The sequence below is a fragment of the Tupaia chinensis genome, unplaced genomic scaffold (genome assembly GCF_000334495.1).
Source record: "Tupaia chinensis unplaced genomic scaffold, TupChi_1.0 Scaffold000473_1, whole genome shotgun sequence".
In the NCBI taxonomy this organism is placed as follows: Eukaryota; Metazoa; Chordata; class Mammalia; order Scandentia; family Tupaiidae; genus Tupaia; species Tupaia belangeri.
In genome coordinates, this window is record NW_006159982.1 from 900,119 (window position 1) to 920,141 (window position 20,023).

The window sequence follows — 20,023 nt, forward strand, 5'->3', positions numbered from 1 at the left end:
TGCTGGACTCCCACGTAGTCGACCGCGGTTCGCGTCCCGGACCCGGTGGCTTAAAACTCACGCCGGGTGCGTGTGCATGCGTGCCCGAGATCCCAAGAGGAGAATGGAGGAAAAGGGACTGTGGCATGGCCATCCCCCCTGGGGGGTGATTTCTCGCTTTCTGTCTCTCTGTCTCTGTCTGTCTGGCGAGCGAACGTGCCCTATAGCAAAAACCTCTAAAAAAATACATAAATAAATAACAGCTACCTGCAGCAGACAATGCAGATGTTTCTGTCCAGTCTCCTCAGTGTGCACCCGATGCTCTCTTTCCCCAGATCTCTTTCTCACACACACCCCTTCCTTGCCCTCCCAGAGGTGGCTAACCAGAGCCTGTGCAGCAGGGTGGAAGCCAGGCTCTTCCCCCTCACACACAGCCTGCAGCCAGAGCTGCTCACAGGACCAGGCTGAAGCTAACCCTGAAGACCTGAGCTAGTCCCATCCATGGCTGCTTCCCTTTCCCTTCCTACTTCCTCCACTCCATTCCTGGCCTCTCCTAGGACTACCTCAGGGATATGTCCCTTTCATTTGAACCTCACCTCTGTGTCTACCTTGGTGACCTGAGACTTCACACTGAAGCCTCATAGAGTTTTGAAAGGGTAGATTATGCTAATGTATCTAAAGCCCCTGAGACAGTGCCTGGCATATAGTAAATGCCAGTTAGGGATTAGCTACTGTTATTAACTGAGGTTGCACCTGCAGGATCAGGGAGAACTGGGGAAGCCATGTGGGACTTCAAACAAACATAAGACTACAAACATATACACTCAAGAAATGTTGAAGGCGCTAAACAAGCCACGTAATTGCTTCCATTCGCATCACTGGTTGCACCCTTGGCCTTAATTACAAGGGAATAAATGCTTCTGGCTGAGTTGTAACATAAGAGGCTGCAACGGCGTGCTCCTGTGAGACTCACCACGGGCATTCAGTCGCGCTAATAAGTATGGATACTGGAAGACTTGAATGTTCTCTCCTACGTGCTGCTTTTTTTTTTTTTTTTTTTTTTTTTATAAAAAATATACGTTTTTTGTCTCTGTCTTAAAATTTAAGATTTTTCCCCCGCGGTGTTTTTTTTTTTTTTTTTTTTTTTTTAAATAAGTGAAACTCTTTGGTTCGTCCTTTAACCGGGTTTCATAGAGTAGTTTCAAGGTTGCTTGTTTGAAGGTAAGCAGCAGGAGTCTTAAGAACTTAATTTTAAGAAATTCAAAGAGCAGAGAGTGCACTTTGTTCTTTGAGTTTCTTAAACCTATATTCCATACCCTTTCATAATAATTTGTCTTTTATAGATAAAATATACACAAATCACTTAGGAAAAAAGGCCTCTGAAATGACCTTGGGCAACCAAGTTCTTCTGTTTTTTATACGGCACGCACAAAGTATATTATTAAGATTTCTATATGGTAGCATTGCTAGCATATAGGACAGTTCAGAAAGAGAATTTACCATCTCTTTATTTTTCTGTTCAAAAAATAAGGGCAAAGAAACTTACTCATAGGATTTCTTTTTTTAAGGTTTGCATTTATCAGCTCCTAGGAAAAAAAATTGATATAGGCAAAATCCCCACATGATAAAACCAGAACTAAAGTAATAGTGGCTGGGGGGAACCTCGAAGTGAATTATTATGATCCCAGGTACTAAAAAAATTATTCTTCTCTGGTTCTCTCATCTGACCCCACTACAGACTGGCTTTTGTCCACTTCACAGCACTTAGGCCATTAATGATCTCCTCCAGGCCAAATGGAATGTTCTCTCGTCTATTCTTACTCACTTTAATCTATTTGTTGCCTTTGTTCGACTCAAACCACTCTCTTCCTCCTCCTCCATAAGCCTCTCTTCTCCTAATTTTCTCTGATCCTTTAGTATTCCTTTTCTTTTCAATGTGATCATATATTTTTTAAACAAAAATGAAAACGATAATTAAAGAAGAAAGCAAAAAAGAACCCAATCCAAACACTGTTGTTATTATTATTATTCATTATTATTTTGGGAGAGGTTTTTGTTATAGGGCGCATGTGCTCATCAGAAAGACAGAGAGAGACAGAGAGATAGAAAGTGAGAATTCACCCCCCAGGGGGGATGGACACGCTGCAATCCCTTCTCCTCCATTTTCCTCTCCGGATCTTGGGCACGCACGCACATGTACCCGGTGTGAGTTTAAACCACCGAGCCCGGGACTCAAGCCTCATCGACTACATGGGAGTCCAGTGATATAGCCATTACGCCAACTGCTGGTCCCACTATTTCTGTTTTTGACAAGTAAATAAATGAATACAAGCAGCGTCGAATGGAACTACATAGCACTTGGTGGCCACTGGTATAAAACTATAGAAAATAATCCAACCTTTTAGAAAGCTTTTCTGAGCTAAGCATTTTTTTAAACATTCTATTCTTTTAATGACAGAAACAATAAAAGTAAAGGTGAAATATATATCTGAGTCTTTTGAACTTTTTGCACTCAAATTCTCAAATGTTATTCGGATATGTAAAGAATGATTTAAGATCTTGGGGGGAAAGAGCACACCCCAGTTCAAACTGAGTCCAAAACTAGATTGGCGCTGCTCCTTGTTATTTACGACTATGAACAGAATATGTAACAACTTTGGTCTCAATTTTTTCACCCCTAGAATAAATCTTTTGGACTAGATGATATGTAGAATCCCTTTCCCCAAAGTTTGATCGTTTTATCTAAAATGTCTCATGGTAACTGTGATGAATTATTTTGCAAATTAAATAAAATGCAAGGAGCCATCTTCGATGGATTAATTTATTTTTCTACCCTGTGCATGGGCTGTAAACATTATTATAAATAAATACAAAAATAAGTAAGTACATACATTTTTATATCAGTTTTACACATATTAAGTCTTAGAAACTTGTACAGGTTTGTCCGGCAATTCTTTTAGGATTTAACCTGACAAATTATTCAAAAATAAGATTAGGGCTCAGCCATGGTGGTACACAGGTAGTGCCACTGCTTGGGAGCGAGAGGTTGGTGAGACTATATGTTTGCTGGTTCCATTCCCAGCAAACCCAAACATGCTCAGCACAGTTGCATGTACCTATAATCCTAGGTAACTGAGGGGCTTGGGCAGGAGGATCATGACAGAATGAGACGCTGTCAAAAGTATCTACCACTGTCCCTCTCCTTTTTTCCCCTCAACCTCCTAAAGGGAAAAAAAATAATAATAACTTAAGAATAATGCTTATTTTGGCCCAGCAAGTGGTGTGGTGGTGAAGGTGCTGATCCCACATGGCCAGCCACAGTTGGAGTTCCAGACCCAGCTGCTTGAAAATTACACTGTGTAGGGGGGACCAGCAGTTAGCATAATGGCTATGTTGCTGGACTCCCATGTAGTAGACCACAGTTCAAGTCCCGGACCCGATGGCTTAAACTCACACCAGGTGTGTGTGGTGCATGCCCAAGATCCCGAGAGGAGAATGGAGGAGAAGGGATTGCGGTCCCCCCTGGGGGGTGATTTCTCACTTTCTGTCTCTCTGTCTCTGTCGTTCTGGCGAATGCACGTGCCCCATAGCAAAAACCTCTCCAAAAAATAAAAAATAAATAAATAAATTATACTGAGTGCATGTATATGCATGCCCAAAGTCCACAAGAGAGAATGGAGGAGAAGGGATTGTAGCATGACCCTCACCCCTGGGGAGTGATGTCTCACTTTTTCTTTCTCTGTCTCTCTCTCCAGTGGGCTCATGCACCCAATTAAAAAAAAAAAACTAAAATAAATAAATAAATAAATAAATAAGAGCAATGCTCATTTCAACATTGTAATAGGAAAAAACATGGAAATTACAGTTAAAGAGATGACAGTACATTCTAACAATATGAGTATTGCAACATGAAGCTATTAAAATGATGGAAAATAATATTTAATGTCGTGGGAAAAGATTTAACACCTCTTTTTAAGTTGAAAAAGCAGATTATAAAACACTACAATACCATCCCGTTTTGTTGTAAAATATGTGTATGTACATGAAGGTACGGAAAGATCTACAACAAGAACTTTACAGTGGTAAAAATTGGGTTCGTAAGCATTTTCTAAACTTTATAAAATTAATAGATACTGCTTACAAAGCAAAAAACTCAGAGCTTTGTAAATTGTTTCCATAGTTTGTTTTCTTATTACTCCACGTCACATACATAATTTACGGTCAGAGAAAAAAGAGGATTCAAAAAACTACTACATCAGTAAATGCTTGCTTCATTTTTCTAATTAATTAATTTCAAGGTTTTTGCCAGAGAGCATGCCCTTGCTGGAGAGAGACAGTGAGAGGAAAAGTGAGAAATCACTCCCCAGGGGAGATGGCTACGCTGCAATCTCTTCTCTTTTCTCTTCCTAGGATTTTTTTTTTTTTCTTTTGAGAGAGATTTTTGCTAGTAGGGCACATGTGAGAAAAAGCGAGAAGTCATCCCCCAAAGGGAAAAGCCACGCCACAATCCCTTCTCTTCCATTCTCCTCTCAGGATTTTGGGCACACTCACATACACACACACACACACATGCCCGGTGTGAGTTTCAAGCTGCTGGGTCCAGGGCTCAAACAATGATTGGAGTCCAGCACCTTAGCCACTACACCACCTGCTGGGCCCTGCTTGCTTCATTTTTAACACTGGCATCAAATATGCCCAATTTCTTTTCTAAAAATAATGAAATTGTGGTAAGGACAAAAATAAATGTTTTAAATGCCTTTAAAGAAATGATAGTGTTCGGAAACCAGCAGTTAGCGTAATGTCTATGTCGCTGGATTCCCACATAGTCGACCACGGTTCATGTCCCAGACCCGGTGGCTTAAAACTCACGCCGGGCGTGTGTGCGTGCGTGCCCAAGATCCTGTGAGGAGAATGGAGGAGAAGTGATTGCGGTGTGAACATCCCCCCTGGGGTTGATTTCTCGCTTTCAGTCTCTATGTCTCTCTCTGTCTGCGAGTGCATGCGCCCTGTAGCGAAAACCTATCCAAAAAAAGAGAAAGAAATGATAGTTTTCTACTCAGTTACGTGCAGCCTTGCAACTCTTGATCGACAGTAGCCAGCTATACTAAAGAGCATGGACACGTGCCAGTGTCCACAGTCAAGACCTAAGTGAACTCAAGGTGTTGTGATTCTGACATTCAGCATATGTTTGTTTTAAGACTCAGCACTCCGTGTGAAGGAATAATTCCAACTAGTGTCTGTAATAATTCTATGTCACTTATAACATTCATACCTCAACATTTCAGAGTCTAATATTGAGTCGTCCAGAAAGTCAGGGTGCATTTTTGCACAGAAAAACATAGAAAAATACATATTAACTTTCCTATCCTAATAGAATGTTTTTTAAAAGTTGGTAGGAGGAGCCAGCAGGTGGCGTGGTGGTTAAAGGCACTAGACTCCCACACCGCTGACTGCGGTTCGAGTCCTGATCCTGGTGGCTTGCTTTCTCAGTCTCTCTCTCTCTCTCTCTCTCTCTCTCTTTTGCTCTGTCCTTCTCTGGTCATATTAAAATAAGTAAATAAATAAATAAAACTAAATGAAATAAGTCATTTTAAAAAAAAAAGGTGATAGGATCCACAGAGGGTTGACAATTTTTTCTTTGCTTAAACATTAAAAGAATACCATTTACAGACTCTATCATTTAAAAAGAAAAATATTATAACCTTGAATATGTCCTGATCTAAGATTTTTCTTTAGTCCTTTAAGACGAGTCAGTTTAGCTTAGTACATGTCAGTCGTACATTGTCCGTATTTTTCCTACTTGCCACACAGTGGCAAAAACTTTTTTTCACCCTTAAGTTTATTTATTCCTTCCTTGAGAGATAGAAAGAGCCAGAGACAGGAAGGCAGGTACCTTCCAGCAGGGTATCCATGCTACTGTAATAACCTCTCCATCCTGCAAGTCTAGCCAGCCCAGATCACGGGCACACAAGCCACCACCCAGCATGTAGAGGGAAGTCCCAGGATGTGAGCCCAGAACCTTCCCATATGGCTCCTGTTGTGTTACTGCTGCACCACTGCCCAGCCCCGGCACCACTTACTGGGGCTCAGTTTCCTAGTAAAGAGGTTCCTGTAAGAAAATACAACCCCCAACACAGATTATCTTTATTTAGTCAAGTATCCAGAAAGGAACTGAAAAAATAATCCAGAGAATAAAAAAAAGTGCACTATAGAGGACCAACAGATGGTGTAATGGCTACGTCGCTGGACTCCCATGTACTCGACCATGGTCTGAGTCCCAGACCCAATGGCTTAAATTCACGCCAGGTACATGTGTGTGCATGCCCAAAATCCCGAGAGGAGAATGGAGGAGAAGGGATTGTGGCATGGCCATCCCCCCTGGGGGGTGATTTCTCACTTTCTATCTCTCTGTCTCTTTCTGTCTTTCTGCCAAGTGCACGCGCCCTATAGCAAAAACTTCTCAAAAAAAAAAAAAAGTGAACTATGTTTTGTGTTATACAGGTAGGGAGAAGGCAATTTTTTTTAATTGAAGTTAATCTAAATGATAAAACCTTAAAACCAAATAAACTTAATAATCTTCTTTCCCATGTTTCCCAAACTTCAGTTGTTCTTATTTTGTCTTCACAATTTTTGTCATATTTACATAACACCTTTACAATGGGGGGGGGGGACAGGGGGAGGAGTCTTCCAAAAGTTTATGGAAAGTGCATATTATTTAAAAATTATGTGCGAATTTTAAAAATATTTTGCATCAAAATAAACTCATTCTTAATTTCATGTTTTCCACTTACTTTCGGAAGTTCCTTTAAGTATTGTTTATTTAACATTTTCTTTTCAGTTTCTCTCTAAGGTGATCATATCTATGAATTCAGGTGTTTCAGGGTTAACTATACATGTTTAATCATTCTGCCTCAAGGATCCCCCAAGCAACTTCCCATTGACACTGAGGCAATGTGTTAAGCATGTTAAGAAATGTGTTTTATGGTCTTATTTATGAGGCTGGTAAGCAGTCGATGGATTTGAAAATCAGTCATGCAGAACGGTTCTGGGCCTGATGGTGTGCGCCATAATGCACAATTTACAAATACAATTTCTAAGATGCTGGAAGTGACCTATCCCTCCAACTACTCATTCTGTGTTGTTGTTTTTTCCAGTCTAATATGGCTCAACACCCTGCCTTGTATGTCCATTCATCCAACAACGTTCAGTGAGTACCAGCTGTGTGTCAGGGCCGCCTAGGGCTGCAGCAGTGAGAGAACCAACCATCCTTGACATCATAAGGCTTACACTGTATTAAGTCTTTGTAACATCCTAAGCATTTATCATGTTACACTTTCTGTCAACTAAATTCCTAGAGGATAAGATCTGGCTTCCATTTTGGCTCCTTCACAGCCCCTAAAAGAGCATTTTACACTGTTAAATCAATAAGTGATTGAATGGGGCCAGCAGGTGGCGTGGTGGTTAAGGCACTGGACTCTCCCGTGGCAGACTGCAGTCTGAGTACCGGACCAGGCAGCTTGATTTCTTACTTTCTCTCTCTTTCTCTTTCTATGTCTCTTTATGGGGAATGTGTGTACCCTGTAGCAAATTTAAAATAATAAATAAATAAAATGAAATAAATAGTCTTAAAAAAAAAAAGTAAGTGATTGAACAATGAAAGAAGTACAAGGTCTCTAGTTGGTTTGTTTTTGACCCTAAAAACAACACATCATAATTACTTCCTGTTTTCCCATTTTTTCACTCCATCTTTTCAGTTTTCAATTTTTATGATTTCGAATTACAAAATACTAAAGCTAAGCAAAGACAATTTCCTTGTAGTGAAAGGAAACTAACCGCTGATGAAGAAAAGAGTGAATGTTTCATCTGCTGCACTCCAAGTACATGATCTAAAGTGCTGCAGTAGTTCTCCGTTAAAGTGACCCCATTTGACCAAGTTCAGCTTTGCATGAATTGATGAGATTTGACCACGTTCTGGTTTTGCATGGATTCTTTCTTCCTTGACTCACAGCTATTACCTTTCTCCTCCTGTATTTTGCTTACCTCGTACAAAAGAAATAGATGATACTGGTCTATTCAAATTCTGTGTAAAGATTAATCCTATAAAACAGGTAGGATAAGGCTTCTAAGGCTTTACCTATCAGGTCTCGCTATTTCTTTTTGTGGAACTTTTCTGCCCTCACATAAAATCAGAGGGAATTTCACAGGGTTCCAAAGCCCTGGCTTAGTTTCCGTTCTGCCTTTGAGCCTGTTGCTCAAGGTCACAAACATTTTTGGTAGCAAAGGTAAATTCTGTTCTCAGTGCCCCCCAGCCCAATTTACTTGTGTCATCTGCCTTCCCCAAAACATGAAAGTTGTTAACTGTTCCCAAGAGAGAAACATGCAAAACTTGTGAACTTTATTACATTGGGTACTTTTTCTTCTCTTTTTTACATGGGGAAAAAAGTAATGAGATTTTCCAGGGATAAAAAGTTTAAAGCTTACAAGAGTAGGGGGTGGACAGTGGCACAGAGGTAACACAACACTCTGAGCTGTCCTACATAGAACGATTCTGGTTCGGGTCCAGAGACCTCTCTCAACACACTAGGCTCACGGGTGTTGGTGATACTGGGCTGGCAGAAGCTGGGGGTGGATCACAGCATGAGAGAAACTGTTGCGGTGCTGTCTCTCAATCTCTCTCACACTTGTAGGAAAAAAAAACTGGGGGGTCAGCAGGTGGCATAGTTGTTACGTTACTGGACTCCCAAATGGCCAAATGAAGTTGGAATCCTGGACCCTGTGGCTTGAAAATCATGCAGGCACATGTACGTGGGTGCCTGAGATCCCAGGAGAATGGAGGAGAAGGGGTTGCAGCATGGCCAACTCCCCGTGATTTCTTCCTTTCTTTTTCACTGTCTCTGTCTCTCATTCTCTTTCTCTCCAGTGAGTGCACATGTCCTATGACAAAATCCTCTAAAAGAAAGAAAGAAAGAAAGAAAGAAACTTAAAAAACAAAAAAAGCTTAAAAGTTTAGTTTAGAACCAAAACATGGCAGTAATGGGGACTTTTTTTTTTTTTTTTCTGGAGTCTTTGTTACCTTTCAATTCAATTTTTAGTATCTGGTCAGAACTATTATACTGCTTGAATCATGAGACCAAAGTCAGCTTAAGCTTTTTCTTTCTTTCTTTCTTTTTGCTCTGAATGCAAGCGACCATGGCTGGTAGTTTAAGAACTGATCAATCCGACCTTCAGATAGTTATTTATGTACTATTTCTCTGGCTTTCTTACTCCTCTCACTGATATAAATAGTGTCTTCCGGGTAACTTAACTCTGTCTCTAGTAAAATGCTGCAATGCAGCTGACACGCTGGTGATAGGACTGCAAATTACGTGTGAGGGCATTTTGCTCCCGGTGCACTTCAGCCTGAAGTGCAGGTTTATTTCTGTTCTCCACGGGCTTGGCTGGCCAGTGAGAAAACAAAGCATTACCTGGTGCCTTTGGCCATCTGGGTTCATAGGCATTCCAAGACAACACTTCTAATTTCATGATTAGGACAAATAGCAATGACCCTCCCAAACACACACACACACACACACAATAACAAAGAACTCTCCCTTTTACTTATTTTTTTAGATTTTTGCCATAGGGTGTACGTACTTGCCAGAGAGAGAGAAAAAATGAGAAATCACCTCTACCCCGGGGGGGGTAAGGGGAGTGGGGGCACAATGGCCACTCAGCAATCCCTTTCCCTCCATTCTCCCCTCATGATTTTGAACACACACACACACACATGCACGCACACACACACACATGCTAAACGTGTTTTAGAAGCCTCTGGGTCTAGGACTAGAACTATAGAGCCAGCCTCGTGGGATCCAACACCTAGCTACCATGCCACCTGCTAGCCCTCTAGTCACTTTTACAGTGGTTATTAACTAACTCAGAATAGAGATTCTGATGGATGAAGATGCTGATTTCTCTAAATTCTTCATATATTTATTACCCAGAATCATTGACTCACTTTTTCAATATGGTATGGTAAAGTCTAGGAGTCAGGTAAAACCATTACTACTGTAATATACTCTTTAAAGTCACCATCAATCAAAATTTTATCAATCCTTTGAGTACTTCAGTCACTGAGAAATTACTTCAGAATCTAACCCGTAAGTATCAAGTTATCTACTGAGAAGTTTCTAAAATAAGTATCCATGCAGTCTTTTCCTTCTAAACCTTTTAACTTGCATAGGAATATATAAGAATAATGTGGGAACCAGCTGATGGCATAATGGTTATGTCTCTGAACTCCCATGTAGTCGACTGTGGTTCGAGTCCCAGACCTGGTGACTTAAAACTCACACTGCGCACGTGTGCATGTGTGCCCAGAATCCTGAGAGGAGAATAGAGGAGATGTGATTTGGTGTGGCCATCCTCCCTGGAGGGTGATTTCTCACTTTCTGTCTCTCTCTCTCTCTCTCTCTGTCTCTCCTGTAAGCACACTTATCCTATAGCAAAAATCTCTCCCCCCAGTAAAAGAATTAAAGTTAATGATTATGCCAACAAGGTACAGATAAGACTTACTTTAAGAAGTAGACATTTTTATTAGAAGAAGTATTTGAAGAAGGCTTCTTCTATTTTTTTTTTTTAACCTTATTTTACTTTGTAAAGTTTGCTACAGGGTGCATGTACTCGTGGCAGGGGTGGGGGAGTGGGTGGAGGGATGAGAAAGCACCCCTCCATGGGGAATGGATACGGCACAATCCCTTCTCCTCCATTCTCCTCTTGGAATTTTGGGCATGTATGCACATGTTCCTGGCATGTTTTGGGGTCTGGAATTTGAACCGTGCAGTTGATTATGCGGGATCCAGTCAGGTGGCCTGAGCCTGAGAAGCTATCTCCTTGTCAAGGTGAATAAAACAGTTAAAGGTTGGATTTTCAATGCAAAAAAAAAAAAAAAAAAAAAAAGTTTGACTTTGATGAAAATAAAGGACAACTGAAGTTCTTCAACCAATGTACCTTATTAAAGCAGTTGTTTTAAGACAATGTGTTTGACAGCAGTCACCAAGGCATATAGAATAAAGACTGAACACATGAGGCCCATCTAGCAATTCCTGTATTTAAGAAACTGTTAGCAATTTTCATTATGAACGCTCCTTTCTCCTGGGTGGTAAAAATGTCAGTTTCCTGGGGTTCAGTCAATACCACGATGCTGAGGCACTGAGTGTTTGGCAGTGCTGGAAACTTATGGTTGGTCTCAGTCCACATAGATCGCTGGTAATCCCTTGTTCTCATACACGGTGGGGGGTGTCTTAGTCCATTCTGGATGTTATAACAAAATATGGGTTATTTTTTGTTTGTTAAGTTTCTTCCTTCCTTTCATGAGAGAGAGACAGAGAGGGAGAGAGAGCCAAACACCTTTGACAGGTCTTCATACTACAATTCACCTCCAGTCTCAGAAGACTTGCACCACAGACACACACACACATGTACCTGGGATGCAAACTGGGACCTTCCCCGTGTGGGTCCAGTTGTGTCACCACCTGGCCCTATTTTTCATGGCTTTGAAGGCTGAGAAGTTCAAGACCAAGATTCCACCAGATGGGTGTCTAGCGAAGGCTCGTTCCTCATACAGAATGGTTTCTCCTTCATTCACACCTGGTGGAAGAGACAAACAAGCTCCCATGGGTCTCCTTCATAAGGGCACTAATCTCATTCATGACAGTTTCATCATCATGATCTAGTTGCTTCGCAATGGCCCCAAATGTTAATACCATCACCCTGGAGGTTAGGGCTTCAGTATATGAAGTAGGGAGAGGAGCAGGGACAAAAACACTCAGATATAGCAGAAGGCTCATGGGCCCATTTTAGGGCTTTCCTGAGGTGCATGGGATATCATTCTCCTGCTTCCCCTGGGAGATGCCTGAAAGGTTTCAGTCATTTCTCCCACATACCCATTGCTTTCTTTTTGTAAAACATTATTTTATAAAACATTATTTTATTTATTTACTTATTTAATTTGACCAGAGAGAGAAAGAAAGAAAGAAAGAAAGAAAGAAAGCAAGCAAGCAAGCAAGCAAGCAACCTGCCAGGTCTGGGACTTGAACCACGGTTGGCCATGTGAGAGACCAGTACCTGTAACCACATGGCACCTGCTGGCCCCCTACATACTCATCTCTATTACACAGGGAATTTGTGAGACCAGGACATGGGTTATCTCTGTTATGGATTCCCTCCACCAAAAGTGGGAGTTAGTTATGTTGCTTATTCCTCCAGGGTTCAGTCTGGAAGGAGACTCGTAAGTGCCCCTTTCTCATCCTCTGGGGCTTTCCTTCCAATTCTCCCTCACCTAGTCCTCAAGAACCTTTTCTGAGCAGAGAGAGTCCTTTCTCCTACATCACCACAGATTTGCTGTGATTGGAACCCTGGGCCCCCTGAGACCTAAGGCTTTTTCACTCCTATTCTCCATTATCATTTCTTCTCCAAGTCAGTGCTACTGACTGAATGGAAGATAGAATAAAATGTAGAATTGGATGTAGGATCCTTGATTAATACCTCAAAATATTACCACACCAGTGAAGAGGCTGTTGCAGTAATGAAGACGTAAGGGTTGAGTGGCACAAGCATGGAGATGAAAGAGGCTTAAACCAAAAACACAGTGAAGGAAGAAAATGCGAGATCTTGTCTGTGGAATAAACTCAGAGCCAGAGGTGGGAGGAAATGAACTTGAGGTTTTAATGAGAGGTAACGTCAGCTGCCCTTGGACATACTCCCATGGCTCATATGCCCCCTTCCCCTTTCCCTTCTTCAACACTAATCACCAGGTCAACTGAGAGTTCTTTGAATCCATATCCCTCCTCCCCAAAGCCCCCATCACTACTCTTGTTCATGCCGACGACCTCTCTCCTAGGGATCATCTACTGCATCGGACTCCTTAGTTCTCTCTTTTTGCTTCTCTGGCTCCTCTAATTTATCTTTTATTCGGCCATGAACATTACCTTTCTAAAGCAAAAATCTGATCACATCAGCCAAAATTCTCTGGCTCAGCAGTGCCTGCAAAGCACAATCTAACTCCTACGCATGTGGCCTTCATCATGGGGCCCACGCCTGCCTGTCCACGCTCACCTAAGATGCCTTACCTAGGGCTTAGCTCTGGCCGAACAGGGAGGCAGCATGTGGAGCAGGGTAGAATATAGCGTCCTCACCCCGTGCACTTGGACGAGTTATTTAACTTGTCATTCCGTCCATAAATGTCATTAAGAAGACTAGATGAGAATATACTTTAAGAACGCACCTGCTACATAGTGAGAGCTATGTAAACGCTTGTTAAAGAAAACCAGTTCTCTGGATTGTCAAAATCTCTCCTATGCCAGTGAATCTCCACCTTCAGTTTCTTCGGCCCACTTTGGGGGCCCCTTCTTTCATTTGGCCAGTTTCTATTCTTCCTTCTATTTATAACAAGGGAAGTGCACACAGACCTGAGAGTGAGAGAGAGAGAGAGAGAGAGAGAGAGAGAGAGAAATAGGAGCACCCTCCACAGGGTCTGGTCCCACCTCAATCCCCTCCCTCCAGACCTTCATCACAGTGGATCCTGGGCACTGGCATCAGCGCCTGGTGTATTCCAGGCTACCTGGGCCAGAAATCGGGCTGTGGTTGAGATGTCAGATTCTCTTGAGCAGTGCGTTACCACTGAGCCAGAGAGCCACCACTACCTGTCCTTTTAGAAGGAGCTAGAATGTCAGGACCTCTGTGAAGCCTGCTACATGTAGTTCAGATCCTTATTAATTTTCCTTTTTTTGGTAAAGGTTGTGTAAACTCAGCAGACAGAGAGGGGGAGAGGAGAAAGCACTCCTTGTGGGGAGTGGTTACATAGCAATCCTTCTCCATTTCTCCCTCTTTTCAGGATTTTCGGCATGCATGTATACACACCTGGCATGCTTTTCCCACCACCACATCGGGATTTGAACTGGGCTATTGGCCATATTGGATCCTCCTGCTCCAACCACTAGGACATAGAGCCAGCCTTAACATTTTATTGTATTAAAATTTGTATTCATTTCCTATGACTGGGGTAACAAATTACCACGAACTGGGTGGTTTAAAACAACACACATTTGGACCAGCAGATGGCATAGTGGTTACGTTGCTGGACTCCCACATGGCCAATTGTAGTTTTCATCTCAGACCCAGCAGCTTAAAACTCATGCAAGGCATTTGGCGGTGTGCCCGAGATTCCAGGAGGAGAATGGAGAAGGGACTGCAGCTTGACCATTTCTCACTTTTCCTCTTACTGTCTGTCCCTCTCTCTGGCAAGGGCAGGTGCCCCAAGGCAAAAGCCAAAATTCTCTGGCTCAGCAGTGCCTGCAAAGCACAATCTAACTCCTACGCATGTGGCCTTCATCATGGGGCCCACGCCTGCCTGTCCACGCTCACCTAAGATGCCTTACCTAGGGCTTAGCTCTGGCCGAACAGGGAGGCAGCATGTGGAGCAGGGTAGAATATAGCGTCCTCACCCCGTGCACTTGGACGAGTTATTTAACTTGTCATTCCGTCCATAAATGTCATTAAGAAGACTAGATGAGAATATACTTTAAGAACGCACCTGCTACATAGTGAGAGCTATGTAAACGCTTGTTAAAGAAAACCAGTTCTCTGGATTGTCAAAATCTCTCCTATGCCAGTGAATCTCCACCTTCAGTTTCTTCGGCCCACTTTGGGGGCCCCTTCTTTCATTTGGCCAGTTTCTATTCTTCCTTCTATTTATAACAAGGGAAGTGCACACAGACCTGAGAGTGAGAGAGAGAGAGAGAGAGAGAGAGAGAGAGAGAGAGAGAGAGAAATAGGAGCACCCTCCACAGGGTCTGGTCCCACCTCAATCCCCTCCCTCCAGACCTTCATCACAGTGGATCCTGGGCACTGGCATCAGCGCCTGGTGTATTCCAGGCTACCTGGGCCAGAAATCGGGCTGTGGTTGAGATGTCAGATTCTCTTGAGCAGTGCGTTACCACTGAGCCAGAGAGCCACCACTACCTGTCCTTTTAGAAGGAGCTAGAATGTCAGGACCTCTGTGAAGCCTGCTACATGTAGTTCAGATCCTTATTAATTTTCCTTTTTTTGGTAAAGGTTGTGTAAACTCAGCAGACAGAGAGGGGGAGAGGAGAAAGCACTCCTTGTGGGGAGTGGTTACATAGCAATCCTTCTCCATTTCTCCCTCTTTTCAGGATTTTCGGCATGCATGTATACACACCTGGCATGCTTTTCCCACCACCACATCGGGATTTGAACTGGGCTATTGGCCATATTGGATCCTCCTGCTCCAACCACTAGGACATAGAGCCAGCCTTAACATTTTATTGTATTAAAATTTGTATTCATTTCCTATGACTGGGGTAACAAATTACCACGAACTGGGTGGTTTAAAACAACACACATTTGGACCAGCAGATGGCATAGTGGTTACGTTGCTGGACTCCCACATGGCCAATTGTAGTTTTCATCTCAGACCCAGCAGCTTAAAACTCATGCAAGGCATTTGGCGGTGTGCCCGAGATTCCAGGAGGAGAATGGAGAAGGGACTGCAGCTTGACCATTTCTCACTTTTCCTCTTACTGTCTGTCCCTCTCTCTGGCAAGGGCAGATGCCCCAAGGAAGGCAAACACACACACACACACACACACACTTATTCTCCCAAAGCTCTGGAGGCCCTTAAGTCTGAAATCCGTATCAAGGCAGAAATCACCGCCCCCACAGGCCAGGTGAGAATGTTCCCGGCCTCTAGCAGCTTGTGGTGGCTGCTGGCCGTCCTTGCTTGGGGGCCACATCATGCCACTCTCTCTCTCTGTGGTCACATCTCCTGCCTCTCTCATGAAGACACTGTGATTGCACTGAGAGCCCATGGGTAATTCTGGATACTCTTACTAGTGCAGTACCCTTAACACATCTGCAAGGTCTGGATGGCAAAATCTCATTTTGTATACTTAATGATGTACAGTGCATGAACGTCAATACGTACATTCAAAATAAAGTTATTTAAATAAATAATAATAAAAATAATAAAACCATAAAGGTGACATGGGTTCCAGGGAGGAGGGCCACTATTCATCTACTTCCTAACAGTTTATATGTGTGTTGGCCCTTTCTCCTTCGTATGACTACAGTCTATCATGGCGTGATCATACGTGCACAATAAATGCAATGCACATGCAGGCATAGTGGGAGGGGTGCAGGGCCTCAGCTCGCGTTCACTGGCAGGCCTTCTTAGCTCAGGCTTCATGTCTCCAGACCTGAGCTATTTCCTTCATGTGCTGATCTAAGACTGGAAGCATAGTTTACTCAAGAATTAGATCAACTTCTAGATTAGAAAAATGGAACAGCTAAGTCTGCCTCCATATCACTTCTTCCTTTGCATTTCAGTGAGGCAAAGTAACCAAACAATTCCTTTCAAACTCCATTAATCCAAACCGTGGGCAGAAGGGAGTGGAAAGGACGAGCCCTGGCAGCTCGCGGGCTTCTTTCATGGAACGTGAGAATGCAGAGTGGCCGAGTGACAAGTATGAGCTTTATGAAGAGTGCTGTCATCAGTCTGACCAGCTGGTGTGTTGCCATTCTGAAACTATTTATTTTCAATACGGTTTTCTTCGTAATTTAAGCTCCCAAATTCATGGCAATTGCTTCACTGACCATTTCTTCATCTCGAATCACTTCCGTGGAGCTTAGATTTTTCTGAAATGAGTGTGTTTCTCTTCCAGTGCTCTCAAACCACCGTCACATCCACCCTAAAGAATAGGTCTGAGGCAGGTGCCTGCCACTCACCTGAGGAGACATCTCAGTAGCTAAAATATTGGTTTCTTTTTTCTTTTCTTTTCTTTCTTTCTTTCTTCCTTCCTTCCTTTCTTTCTTTCTTTCTCAGCTGTGGGAATCTTAAGAGAAAAAAAATTGATTTGTAATTCATAATAATTAAAAGTAATAAAAAGTAAACAAGTAGATTACTTTGCACAGTCAATCTCTGAAACAGCGAACTGTCCACTATATTCTGTTTGTTTGTTTCTGTAGGCCTTTTCAACTGTGCAGGTTAGAGCCCCCAGACATTAAAATGCTGAAAAACCAGAGTCCAGAAATGCTTTCAACATTTATCTAGGTAGTTGCGCATTCAAAAAATTCCAGAGTTTGAGATCTTTTTTCTTTTACATGTGCTCTCTGCCGGTCCCTCCAGTGCAATCTTGAGCAACACTCCTTGCAGCCCTGCTACCATCACTTGTCTTCTAGTCATTCATACAGGTCTTGCTTTCTCCAAACAACAGAACTTGGTACTCATTCCCTGTGCTTAAAATGCTCAGCCTTCTCCTCTTCTTTTAGTTAAATTCTGTTTACCCTTTGGATCTTAGGTCATTCGTTCCTCTGAAAAGTTTTCCCAGTTCAGGGATCAGCAGTTAGTGTAATGGCTATGTCGCTGGACTCCCATGTAGTCGACTGTGGTTCAAGTCCCGGACCCGGTGACTTATACTCACGCCGGGCGCGTGTGCGTGCATGCCCAAGATCCTGAGAGGAGAATGGAGGAGAAGGGACTGCGGCGTGACCATCCCCCCTGGGGGGTGATTTCTTGCTTTCTGTTTCTCTCTGTCTTTCCGGCAAGCACGGGCGCCCTATAGCAAAAAACAAAAAAAAAAACCAAAAACTCTCAAAAAAAACCCGCTTTCCCAGTTCAGGTCAAATCCACTAAACTCTACCTTAGCACTCCACATCATTGACAGTTTCTGCATTTGTGTGACTTGATCGCCTGCCTCTTCCTCCAGACTGTACGAACCTCTGAGAGGGCAGGGCATGCCTCTGTTACTGCTGTATCACCAGGCCTCATCACTGTTTCTAGAACACAATAAACATGTAATAAATATTTAAAGGCTGAACAAATATGTCAGGGAATTTTGTGCTAGTTCTGTCTCTGTGTTGTCAAGCAAGTATTCAATTTCAAGGCCTTACCTTCCTCATCAGGAAGAATATGCCTCGTTCATCCCCCAAATTCTAGGCTATTTATAAAACCTGTCTTGAACATACAAGATCAAACTAGCTGAAGCTAGATAGCCACCCACTATTTGCTCTGTCCGCCCTACCTCTCCCCATGTAGAGAAACCACGGGCCTAACCAAGAAATTAGAGTTACTCTTGGCCTTTGCCTCTTGCCCCGATGCTACTGCCTTGGTTCCGGCTTTCTTCACCTCTTATTTTACAAATTGCTAGTGCTCCCTTCATGGACAAACCTGGGTAGATCTCTCCTCTTCTAGTCCATCTGTGATGCTGCAGAAAGCAGTCTAACCTCCTGGGCTGATCACGCTACACCTCTGCTTCAACACTCACAGTGGCTCCCAGTGGGACTCTGGGACGACTCAGCTCTGGAGAAAATATCCTTCCACTGTTCCTGCCTTACCTCTTGTTCTCGTCTGCAGAATCCACACTGTACTCAAAACTGCTTAGGGGCCCCAACAGACTCTGAAGAACAGACGCTGTTCTTCCAGGTCCCCCTGTCTCTGCATGTAGTTCTCTGCCCAGAAAACTCTTCCTCTCCCCTCCCCACATTTGCAAAATCCTGTCTATCTTTCAGAGTCAGCTGCAATATGACTTGAATGTGGTGCCTGCCTTGACCAGTCCCCAGGCTGAATTTGTCACTTACTGTCTGTATTCCCACGGAACATTCTGCTAGAACCATCATAACCACACTGATCATGGCAAGATGTGTTCTCAGCAGGACATTGTGTTTTGAAGCATGGGCCTTAAAGTCAGATTGCCTTCAAAACCCAATTCTGCAATTTATTACAGCTGTAGAATTTAATAATCCAGAGAGTTAATTCCCTAATGTTGGAAGTGGGTAACATAACTAATTCACTGGGCTGTTTAAGGATTCACTGAGAGAATGTGTTTAATGACAAGGCCTGGCCCACCATTCTCCATAATCAGTGGCAATTATTATTGGACTTGAAGGTGTCCACTGTAGACTCAGGACTCCAGTTGGTCCATCCTTCTGTGCCGATGACTGGCACATGATGCTTAAGATGTGTAAGTGAAGTAGTATCCGCAGTGTCCTTTCCTTGCAGCAAGACAAGGAGCTTATTCACTTTACCATTAACAAAGGAATTTTACTGAAATGCCCCAAAGGCCACTGATCTATGACATACTCCAAAGCATATTCATCTTTCCCTTTGTTAGACTAATCCTGAACTTACTGGGCTAACCATTCAAAATCGCAATTTGAAGTACTGCTTTCTGCTAAATAATCTAGTTATACTCTTAAGCGTCTTTACTGCACACCTATCCATTTTGACTTGACACAGCCATCTGTGGAACACAGATGACATTCTTCTTTCTCAAACGAGAAAACAACACTCATGTGCACACAACTTTTGTGTGAGGCACTGTTGTGTGGGCGTTTTAAATCCACAATGTGCCTCCTAACCTGACATTTTGTAACATCACAGTGGGTGGGTGGTCGAGCTCATTAAAACCACTGCAAAATCCCAGCGCAGTGTTCCGGCCAGGGCATCGCATCAGCCCTCCAGTCTGAGTTCCTGGAAGGCAAGGTTATTTCCTGCTTCCTGTGCAGCGATCACAGGATGCAGACTCTCAGGGTGCTGACTGCGTAGTAAATTTCCTCTGCTGTCCCTGTGATTAGCTTCCACTAGAGGAGCAGAGGGCAAACTACGTGCACACTGACACCGACAGTTTTAAAAACCTTTAACATGGGGAAAGCACTCTAACCCTCGGCACATCAAACTTTTCCTCTGTGGGTCCTCCCCTGTGCGCTTGTCCTCGGTGTCCCATCGCTCCTTCTAGGGTCTTTGACAACGACAGAACGAGGGGTGGAGAGATGGCTTGCTCCCTTCCATTTACAAGGGCGGGTCATCCTTGGGGCCAAGCCGGCCGCGCAAGGACGCCCTCGGGGTCCCTTCCCCCGGGAGACCCCATCGCCTACGGAGAGAAGCCAGCGTGGGGCTAGGTTGGCTGAGACGCCGCGGAGGCGCAGAGCCTCACGCCCCCTTCGCAGGAACCGCAAGGGCTGCGGCTCTTTGTTGCTGCCACACCGGAAA

The 20,023-nt window shown here is 43.3% G+C and overlaps 1 long non-coding RNA gene across 7 annotated transcripts in view; it reads right to left on the reverse strand.

The window, feature by feature from the left end:
• Nucleotides 1–10,741: 10,741 nt before the first annotated feature.
• Nucleotides 10,742–20,023, reverse strand: part of LOC102484930 (uncharacterized) — a 10,266-nt gene continuing 984 nt past the window's right edge. The window contains exons 1-5 of one of the 7 annotated variants that reach the window (XR_335617.3): nucleotides 18,203–19,379; nucleotides 17,676–17,811; nucleotides 16,762–16,868; nucleotides 11,443–11,607; nucleotides 10,742–11,271 (exon numbers count right to left, since the gene is read on the reverse strand). This is a non-coding gene — a long non-coding RNA (uncharacterized LOC102484930). The other 6 variants (XR_001370933.2, XR_001370935.2, XR_001370934.2 and 3 more) reach the window with 6 other exon arrangements.